This window comes from Pan troglodytes, chromosome 12, assembly GCF_028858775.2.
Source record: "Pan troglodytes isolate AG18354 chromosome 12, NHGRI_mPanTro3-v2.0_pri, whole genome shotgun sequence".
Lineage (NCBI taxonomy): Eukaryota > Metazoa > Chordata > Mammalia > Primates > Hominidae > Pan > Pan troglodytes.
The window spans coordinates 101,877,887-101,887,448 of NC_072410.2; positions in this window are offsets into that span (position 1 = coordinate 101,877,887).

Genomic DNA, 9,562 nt, shown 5'->3' on the forward strand with positions numbered 1-9,562 from the left:
ATTATAAAATATTTAAAAATATTTTAATTATAAAATATTTATAAATATTTTAATTATAAAATATTTATAAATATTTTAATTATAAAATATTTAAAAATATTTTAATTATAAAATATTTATAAATATTTTAATTATAAAATATTTAATTATAAATATTTTAATTATAAATATTTAATTATAAATATTTTAATTATAAAATATTTAATTATAAAAAACACAATTACCTCATCTTTTAAAATATTTTATAATTAAAACATTTATAAATATTTATAATTAAAACATTTATAATTACATATTTTATAATTAAAATATTTATAATTACATATTTTATAATTAAAGTATTTATAATTACATATTTTATAATTAAAGTATTTATAATTACATATTTTATAATTCAATATTTTATAAATAGTTAAAAAGACGAGGAAAAAATTAAAAAGACGAGGTTATTGATCTCAGGAATTGTATTTGCCAAGTGAGAAGGAAAAAATATTCACAAAGGCTTGTACATACTTTGATCCTGAGGAACACCTCTGGTGTGTTCATGTGCCACATAGTCTTCCTCACTGACAGTCTGCCTTTGCAAGGCAAGGCTCTCCGGTAGGCCTCGAGATGAAACAACAGGTCCTTTATTTCACTCAGCCTGCCAGGAGTGGAGAAGGAATGGCTAGGGAGTCCTAGCCCCAGGGGCTTCATGGCAATAGGGACCCCAGATGTCTCCCTGGAGCTCTGCCAGGATCCATTCAAGGCCAAGAAAGTATGATTGGGAGAGGAGGGGTGGAGATGTAGATTCCTAACAATTCTGTGACCCAGCATACATGTATGCTCTTTAGGCTCTTAAGCATCCTTATTTTTCCAAACATAATATCCAACAATCCCAAGTGTAATAAAAACCCAAGGGTTTCTCCTGCCACATCCACTCACTTCAAACTCTGATTTTAAACACTGGCAATGTCCAGTCAGAGCCTCCAAGCTGAGCTCTAGAAAGAGAAAGCTGCAAAAAACCTGTGCAACAAAACTTGCACTCATATTACTGACAAGGGTAGATATAAAACAGCGCATTCTTTTCCATGACACTGAAGAGCAAAGAAGAGTGTAACTTGGGAGCAATAAGAAATTGGAGGTCACCACCTCCCAAATCCTACATGAGGTCTATTTGGAAAAGACCTCCTTTTTTAATTCAAAAATCCTTCAACCTCCACCATTCTTTCATAAAGCTTCACATTCTCTTGGTGAAGCCCACTGTTAAAATGCACAGGCGTTACCTGGAAAAGGAAACACATAGCCTTAACAATATTCTTCTGTACTGAACTGAAGAGTGAGAAAGAGTCTATGGAGCTATAATACGGTAGTGTATGAATCTGGTACTCAAGGAAAGTCTGTTGGATAATGGATGGATGGATGGATGGATGGGTGGGTGAGCGAATAAATGAGTGGATAAATGAGGGGTCAGTTTTGAGAGTGAGAGAAACATGGAAATTAGACTCAAATCCCAAGGCACCACATGGAATAGTTCCAGGAATAGTTCTGCAAGAGTTTCCCTGATGAGCTATAAGCAGCAAAAATCTAGTGAGTGTTCAAACTGAAAGGAGGCCTGGAATTGTGGCTTAATTTGGAGGGAAAGAGGGAGTCCAAGATTCCCAGTGCTTATTTGTTGATATCTATCTAGTGCTGAAAGGAAAAAAAAATAGCCACAAATCCAAAAGGATTGTGCAGTCACATGGTACCCACTGCCCAGTTCCTTGACCAGTGTCCCTCATACAAAGGGCCCCTGATGAGCTCAGAATGTCTTTGTTGAACTGAATGAAGTTTGAAGAACAAGGGATCCTTGTGGGGACTTGGACTTTGCCTGCTCCCTTCTTAGGTCTTCTACTGCATATCTGGATACTTCTCTGGTTCAATTAATAGCTACATTTTTTATTTGCTTGTACTTAGGGCAACTTATTTCACCCCTGCAGGCCTCAGTTCTCTTACCTATGAAATGGAGATAATATCTATCCTGCCTGCCTTGCAGGACTTTCCATGAAAATCAGTTGAAATAACATATATGAGAGTTTTGCAACCTTTAATGTCCTGTAGAGACAAACTGCCATTATCATTAGATGATTATTAAAATGACGTTATGGCAAGAAGAAAGAATGGAGGCAGGACTACGTGCCTGGTTCAGTGTGCATTGATAAAACACCTCTATGTGTACGGCACTGTGCAGTGGCTCTGTAGAGGAGACAGAGATCAATAAGATGCAGTTCCTGGAGGTCTGTCTGCCCATTTATCTGTCAAAGGTGAAATGTGTTGTCTCATGATGGATATAACCAAAGTACTATGAGGGATTTAAAAGAGGAAAGTTGTGAATCAGGGGATTTTTATAGAAAAGATTGAAATGGATCTCGAATATACATTGATTTTAATAAACAGATGAGAGAGAGGGCGGTCTAGGAAGAAGATGAGTAAAGAATGATAGTTGGGTGTGTTGTAAGGACACTGGATTATCTAGTTTAGCCAAAGCACAGGAAAGGTAAGGAGAGAGGACTGGAAAGGCAGATCTATAGTACTGCAGAGGGCTCGAATGTCAGAGTAAAAAGATGACACTCTCTTTGCTGAAGGACATCCAGTGAAAGTTTTTGAGCAGAAGGGTGACATGCATTGTGATTTAGGAAAACCAACATGACAACATATAGATAATGAATTGTAATGGGGTGAATCTGGATATAAGTGTATTAGTCCGTTCTGGCATTGCTATAAAGAAATACTGAGACTGGGTAATTTAAAAAGAAAAGAGGTTTAATCAGCTTATGGTTCCTCAGGCAGTACAGAAAGCATGACTGGGGAGGCCTCGGGAAACTTATAATCATGGCAGAAGGCAAAGGGGAAGTAGGCACATCCTACATGGCTGGAACAGGAGGAAGTGTGGGGAGGTGCTACACACTTTTAAACAACCAGACCTCATGATAACTCACTCACTATCACGAGAACAGCACCAAAGGAAAAATCCGCCCCCATGATCCAGTCACCTCCCACCAGGCCCCACCTCCATCATTGTGGATTACAGTTTGACGTGAGATTTGGGTGGGGACACAGACCCAAACCACATCTATGAGGTTGTGCCAGGGTCCAAGTAACAGATGAGGAGCACCTCAGTCAAGTCCTAGGGTTGGGAATGGTGAGGAGGGTAGGATAAAAGAAGATTGGGAAGGCAGAATTGACAGAATCAGGTGGCTGATTGAGTAAAACACAAAGGATGGGTGCAAAAGCTCTTAGAAATGGAGTTGCCTTGGTAAGTCACTGAAGCCGGGAACTGGAGGGGTTGCAGGAGAGAGAGAGAGGAACATAGGAACAAGAAAGAATAGGTAAAGCAGACTTCAGAGTTAGGAAATTCCGAACCTGTATAACTTGAAGGACTATGGAGCCTCAGTAGAAATGGGAGGAATGTGTTGAGTGGGAGATTATTAGTATAAGACATGGACTCATTGACTATCACAGCTGGAATGGGACTACTGGATCACATAGTGAGTTTCCATTTGCAATGATGTGTCTAAGCAGAGATATCTAGCAGGCCAGTTGGAAATGTGGGCTAGAGAAACAATATCCAAAGGAGTAGGGAAAAAGGAGGATTTTAACCAATAATTACATTAATTTTATGTTTGTATAAGTATCTTTAGAAACTTAACAAGAAAACAAAGAGTTTTTCCTTTTGTACAGTTAATTGCCCTATTGTCCTGGGAGTAAGTCAACAGGTACATCTGCTAAGAACATACTGTGAGGTGACGTGGAAAGTCCTGCTATAAATACAGATATTCCTCCCATTAAACAAATATCTAAAGTTTTCAACCAAAGGAGAAATCAAATAATGGAGCCCAGCCCAAGTCCCTGGGGCTTCAGAAGCATGATCAAGCTGTGTGCTTTGGTTTGACTCCCAGGTCCCGCCTAGAGTAGTGGTGCTGTCCTCAGGATAAACCTGATAAGAAATGGGTCCAATGGGACTCAGCACCACCAGATGTCTTCAGAGCTACCTCCATTTTCTTCTGCTTTTTACTTGAAGCCCGGTCAGTTGAACAGCTCAATTCCCCTTTTTTGGTGAGTTGAGCAAAGCCCCCTCTAACTCCCTATTCTAGGTCCCCTTCTGAATCTAATTTATGACTTAGTCCCAATTCAGTCAGAGAAGGGGCCAAGCTGGCCCTCAAATGGAGCCTGCAATATGGGAGCCAGAGTGGACAAACAGATGTTCCCTCTAAAAGTGTCTAATAACCAGAGATAAATGTGCAGAAACAGACCCTACCTCTTAGCTCATCTCCTTGTATGCTGTTTCACATTAAGAGGTCAGCTATAACTCCCTTCAGAGTGCTCCATTTGTTGGTGGGATGGTTGGGTGGTCACCAACAAATAACATTCCAGGGCCTCATAAAAGTTGGTGGAGTAGGTGCACATGTTTCCACAAGGAGAGGGCTCTGCCTTTATTCTGCTACATAGACTGGCTCATGCCTTCCCCAGATCTGAGCAGTGCTTCACGTCAACAATGCCAGGGCACTAGGCGCTAACACTGACACTTGTGTCCATTTTACTCCCTGGACTGACACCACCAAAGCCCATTCTTGGGGTGAGAGGGATGACTCAGGCCTTGAAGATGGACTGGTGGTTCATGAACTGAAGACCTGTGTCCCCACCCTTGTTTTTAAACTGTGGCTTGGGCTGTCAGCTGTGCAGCATGAACACCAAACCACAGTGAGCAGAGGCATCCAGAGTTTAGATTCTAACGCAGAAACAGTGCCTAAGGAAAGCACAGCTGGACCAATAGCCCAGCTCCACCAATTCTCTCTCCATTCCTCTGCTTTTCCATCAGGTGGGGCTCATCCAGGCTGGTGCCAAGGTCTTTCTAGAGTAATGGAGCTCAGTATAGCTCCAGGAGACCTAAAGCCTTTGAAGTGGGATCGGAGCTAGAGTCATTAGAACATTTCTATAATCACATGGGATGTTGGATGATCCTGGAAAGAACAACAGAGAGGGCCGACTGCTGCCCCATAGCTCTGTTGAGCTGAGTCTGGGAACCAAGGCAGTCAATACTTCCCTCCTCTCAAAAGAAGTCCCCGCTCTCAAATTCAAGCTTCATCATTCATGAGTTATTTAACTTCAGAAAAGTCACTTGAGTTTCCTAACCTTCAGTTTCATCATTAAAATGGAGATCAATGAGAAAAATAGGTTAAGCGACTCTGAGCAGGAGGAGAAAGTGGCCCCATCTTATGGTACAGAGTTGTTACAAAGATTAAATGAGGCTAACATACATGGAGCCTGGCACACAGAGAATGAATGCATTGATGGTTTTCTATTGACAGAAGTCAAAATAAATGACGTACAATTACAATTATACTCAACTACTTAGAGGAATCTGACCACAATATAATAGGGAATAAGAATGCAAGTCCTGGAAGATGAAATGCTGTGCCAGACTCTTTTGGGTTTTTTGGTTTGTGTTTGTTTTTATTTTTGTTTTTGTTTGTTTGTTTATTTGTTTGAGATGGAGTCTTGCTCTGTTACCAGGTTGGAGTGCAGTGGCACCATCTTGGCTCACTGCAACCTCCACCTCCCCGGGTTCAAGCGATTCCCCTACCTCAGCCTCCAGAGTAGCTGGGATTACTGGCATGTGCCACCACACCCGGCTAATTTTTTGTATTTTAGTAGAGATGGGGTTTCACCACGTTGGCTAGGATGGTCTCGATCTCCTGACCTCATGATCCATCCACCTCAGCCTCCCAAAGTGCTGGGATTACAGGCGTGAGCCACTGAGCCTGGCCGCCAGACTCTTTTAATATAGTTAAAATCAAGAACAAAATGCTTTGTTTTCTAGGATTATAGTTTTGAAGCCAGGGAATGCTAAACTCAACATTCCGGATAGGTTACGATCTGGTGGGGAGAGGCAGGGAAGGGAGGGTGAGGACTCATGGGTCAAGGTGGGTGACCCTCATGCCCTCATTCTCATGCTGGAGGGTGAGTTTGTAGGTGCTTATGGCACTACTAATTGACTTAGTTATATTATGTATTTAATGAATTAAAACAAAGGAGAAAAAGGTAAAGCCTTTAAGTGCATGGCTTTTATGAAGCACTTAAATGATTTCGTGCTTCCTTCTCCTCTTCACCTGAGATTTTTGGGCAGATCAAATCCTCCTTCTTAAGGCAAAATTATTGCTTCAGCAGCTATTTGTTAAGCCCCTTCTCTAGGCCAGGCATTCTCCTAAGCATTCAGGGCAGAAAAAATAAACAAGGCACTGATGTAGGAGGCTGGACATGGTATTCAATCTGGGAGGGGCCCAAATGAGGAGGACTTATAGGGATTCTGGGATCACGGAGACAGAAGAGGCAGGAGGTCACAGAGCACACTTGGGAGACAGACGTGGGTGTGAGTTCCAAGTGTGCCACTCACCAGCCATGGGGTCCTGGGACAGTCACTTCACCTCTCTGTTCATCAGTTACTTCATCTGTAAAAGGGGAACTCAGAGAACAATAACATGCTCCAGATGAACTAAATGAGCCCGGGTCCTTCTATACCATCTAAGCTTTTCGCCTCTGTGACCGTTTCTCTTTATTCTCTATACAAAATTCCTCCAAGGCCCAGCAAAGAATGTCACTTAGTCCTTGAAGACCCCCCAATCCCTGCTGAAGCACACCCAGGCCACGTGCTTGCCTTGATCTAGTTGTCCTCGCCTGTGTCACTCCCCAGGCCAAACTGAAATCAACCAGGCCCTTCCAAGGGGCTTCCTCTGAGGTCTCGTCAGTTTTCCTCCATGTCTCACCCTGTGGCTGGGTAGTTGAAGGGCCTCCTTTTGGGGATTCCCTGAGTTTGCTGAAAACAATCATTCCCTTGCATGGATGCCTCTGAGACAACTCACTCAGCACTGGTGTGTGCTGCCGTCCTCTGACTGGCTAAGCACACACACTAAAGTGGCATTTCTAGGCTTGTTCTCTCAGAAAAAGGTTTGGATGGGAGATGGAAGGGGCTGCAGTTTCACGAGGCTGACTGAGGGCTTGCTGTCATGCTCTATTGAGTGGGTTTAGCCTCCACCTCTGCCTCCCCATCCCGGGCACCCTGCCTCCCCACTCACAGGTCTGGCTGCCCATGCAGGGCTGACTCTTTCCTATGACAGGTACAGAGATAAGCCGTGGATGCAGGGTCTCCCCCTCAGCTCTGTGAATGGGGCAAAGCCATGATGCTGGGACGGAGTGCACATACAACCTCAACTCCCCAATAATACCAGAGGCAGAGAGTCATCCAAACATAGGACTAGCCCGCCCCTAGACTCCCCTTTCCTTCTCCAGACTCCCTGGGGCAGTAGGGGGCTGAGTCCTTGGGGGAGTGTAGGGGATAGAGTTTAAAGATAATTTCTCTGCTGCAAAAAAGAGGCACTTGTAAGCTAATTTCTGAACAAAACACAGCCCTGTCTCATTTTACGCGCTCACCATATCCTGTAAAGTTTGGGCGTTTCCTTGAATAAATCAAAGAATATTTGAAATTTACAATATAAGATAACCTGATGGAGAATATTCCTGTAAAACAAAGTTTCCTCTTACCCTGTGAACCATTTTACCTAAAATGAGTCTTCTTTGCATGTCAGGGTTTTTGATGGAATTTTCTTAAATCAGGTTGGTCCTGAGCCAAGTCCTACTGAGGCCACTGGAAGATGGTGTGGAACAAAGGCACCGGGTGGCAGGAAGGATTTGACTCTGCTGTTCCCAAAATCCTTCTAGCCTGGGAAATAATCAATCAGGAGAAATCAAGCCAGTTCCTTGGCTTGTGCATGCGATGTATTTTTCTCACACTCACCCGAGATGGGCAAGGGAGCAAGAGATGTTTCTGTCACCTCATCCTTACTGACACATGCAGAGGGCAACATTTCCCTGGAGAGTCAGTCCCTGAGCCAGGCTCCACTCTCGCCTCCAATGCAGGCTCCTCCTGCCACTTAGCATCACTCCATGCTCTGCTGCCCACTCTCAGGTGTGGCTTACTCCCTTTCCCCTCCTATGTAGGGGCACACCCTCCCCTGACTCTCTACAGAAACATTCAAGGTCCTCTCAAGTGCCACCTCCTCCAGGAAGTCCACTATGCAAGCTACACACTCTGATCTGCAGGCCCTTTCCTCAGTATGGGAATGAGTGTCTCTGTCCACTCTCAGTCCAGTGTGAGGACAGGATTTGGTTGCACTCCCCCAGGAAGGTACAGTGGCACACTCCAGCCCCAGAGGTGGCCTTGCATGGGGCCAGCCACAATTTAGCAGCCTGCAAATGCAGTCGAGTTTCCTCTTCAGCACCTTTGCTAACTGAGCTGTTGTGTAAAGAGTAGGTGAGGTGGTAAAGAGCTTGGACTTGAAGACTCGCAGACCTGAGTTCCAGTCCCAGCTCTGCCTCAGTGGTACCCTGTTGCATCACTTCCCTAAGCCCCCATTTCTTCATCTTGCAAAATAGCCCTCTCACAGGAGCACCTGGTGAACGCCAAAGGCATTGTATACCCAGAGCCCGGCACCCTGCCCAGCACACAGTAGGTGCTCAGGAAAAGTTTGTGGAATGCATGAATTACGGTCTGGAGTTCACGCATTCCTGAGCCAAGTAGTCACAGCCCCAGGGCTGTGTCCCGAGTCTGCCTGGCTTTGACTCCAGGAACCAGCTTGCTCAGCCACTGGTCCAGCACAGGCCAGCTCTCTGCACTATCTTGTTTCTTGCAGAAACTTTCTCTTCCTGGACAGAACACACGTGTTCTGTCAGCTTTTATTTCAGTGATGGCTTGCTTACAAGCAGGGCATTCTGTTCTAGGAATTTCTTGTTAAAATATTTCATTTAATTAAGTTTTTACAACCAGCTCTGCTTTGTGTCTGTCAGAAGGTAGGGGCCAGTGCAGCCCTACCCTCAGCTCTCTGGGAGGCCAGGTCACAGAGACTCCAGGGAGAACAAACCCAGGCCTAAAGGCTGCATTCCTGGATCTCCAGGAATTCTCATCTACCCCAAAAGAGACGGGTTTGTCAGAAGATGCATCCCCACAACAGGCCCACTGGAGACAGGTACCACGAAGAATGTTGCCTGTCCCCACTCCACTGGGGTCTCTCAGCCTAGGGACTGCTCTGTGTCTGAGCCCAAAACACAGTCCAGAGCAAGCATGCTGTGCATGATTATAGCCTCCGCTTCGCATCCCCCGAAACTCCACCCAAGACCCACACCTTGGCCCCGTTCCTTCCCAGAACCCTTCCTCACCCTGTTTCTCTGGCCTGTTCATGCCCTGCTCAGGCCCTCCTTCTTGGGAGCCCTCCCCACCCCTCCATTACCTGCTCTCCTCCAGCCATGCTCCAAGCGGAGATTATACCTCCTTGCCCAACCCCATAGTCTTTCCACCTTCTCACCCTCAACCTTTGCACACTTCTGGGCCACAGCTGGGACACCTGTCTCCTCCACAGGCCAGGCTCCAGCCTTGCTAAGGAGGCCTCAGGAGGTGCTAAGCTCAACTGAGCATGTTGGTCCTTTTCCCACAGAGCCCAGCTGCCACCTGTCAGGAATTTGTGGTAATGGACGTGACAGAAAGTGTCCTTCT